This window comes from Austrofundulus limnaeus, unplaced genomic scaffold (assembly GCF_001266775.1).
Source record: "Austrofundulus limnaeus strain Quisiro unplaced genomic scaffold, Austrofundulus_limnaeus-1.0 Scaffold170, whole genome shotgun sequence".
Taxonomy (NCBI): Eukaryota; Metazoa; Chordata; class Actinopteri; order Cyprinodontiformes; family Rivulidae; genus Austrofundulus; species Austrofundulus limnaeus.
The window spans coordinates 216,469-218,293 of NW_013952572.1; positions in this window are offsets into that span (position 1 = coordinate 216,469).

Consider the following 1,825-nt stretch of genomic DNA (forward strand, 5'->3'; position numbering starts at 1 on the left):
AAATAGAAGTTTTAGAATTGAGTTTCACATTAAATATGTCATAAAAACATAAACCCTACAAACAGCAACAGTTTGTGCACACTTTGAATATGATCGAAGCTCATTGCTTTTGTTATGGAAGGACCCCCCCGTCTTAATTTTGGCCCTCATTTTGCACCAGACCTCCTCATACTTTAGCACTCAGCATTCGCTGCCTGGTTGTATTAATGTTCAGTTTTTCCACAGTTTATCCTGTTTCTGCTGCAGTTATATTTTATTAAAACAGCTGGGATAAGTTGGGTCCTGTTGTTTCTAAAATCTAAAAGTTGTTTGTTTTTTTCCCTGTGGATCATTAAAATATAAACCATTTAGTTTWATTATCTGAGCTTTACAGGAGAATGCTTGTTCTTGTTGCAGCCGTGTTGTTAAAAGGTACTTATCTTATATTTTAATATAAAAAAAAGGCAGTTTGTTCTGAGGCTCTGGCTTCCAAACTCTGCAGCTGTCGGCTGTTAAAACTTGCAGCAGTTTTATGGCTCCGTCTTGTTTTACATCCATCTGCTGCAGACAAAGAAAACATCTAAATCTGAAAGAGCAGAAGCCTGACGKTGTGTTTCTGTGCTCCATGATGCCAGTGGGAGTTTTACAAACCATGAAAAGCTCATGATTCAGAGGATTTGTTGCCTAAAGAAACACAACATTAGGAATGACATAAACTGGTTTACACACAGCAGAGACACATCGTCTAATGTTACCCTGAAGGTAAAACTCTTATTACAGGATCAGTACCATAACAAACAAACTGTATTAATGCTGGCAACATACCTATAGAAATATAAAYAGAAATTGTTTTAATGCATGAGAATGAATGATAAATTATTATTATTAATATTAAGCCCTCTGAAGCGCCTTTAAATTGTGATCAAACTGAGCTAAAATCCATTTAATAACAGGGTTTAAATGATGATTTAAGGTCTATTGTGTCAAACATCTTCGTTGTAAAAGTTTTGTCAACTGCATCAGATACACATCAAATTTTTTAAACATTGGAATAGCTGTTTGTATGCTTTTTGAGGATTTTTTTTATTGTTTTCTTCTTGACATGTTCTTTTTATTATGTTGTGGACAAATTTTGTCTGAGAAAATAAAGTAAGTAATTCTATTATTTTGAAATTTTCTGCACCTTTCTCATGATTTAATTACTTTTTTGCATTAATAAATCTAAAATCTGTTTAAAGAATATATTTATTATATATCAGTGGTGGGCACAGTTCCCCTAAAGCACTAATAGGGGAACTAATTTCCTGATTAGTGCTTTAGGGATTTTGCTAATTTCTTGATTCATTAGTGGATTAACACTTGCTAAATTAATGGGTTGTATTTATAATCACTATTTGAGTTCTTTAAATATTATTGATCATCATTATTATAATCAGCTGAGGGTGAAATCCTTCTGATGTGTTGTTCTTATACAGTATGTGTCATTTATCGACTAGATCAGTAGTTTTCTAACTTATTTGCTTCCGACCCACAAAATAACCGCTGCAGACACTTGTGACCCCAGATATTACTTGTTCATGTAGCAAACTTAATAACTCTGTTAAACAAAATAAAATAAAATTGCAGGATTTGAATCCTTTTCTGCTCCTCTGTCATGTGGGGTTCCACAGGGTTCAATTTTGGGGCCTTTGCTTTTTTCWTTGTACATCCTGCCTTTGGCTTCAATTTTTAGAAAACATGGCATCTCCTTTCATTGCTACGCTGACGACTGCCAAATCTACCTCTAAGGCGAGTTGAGGCTTGGTCCATTAAATCTCTTTTAGCATGTCTCGATGATATTAAAGCC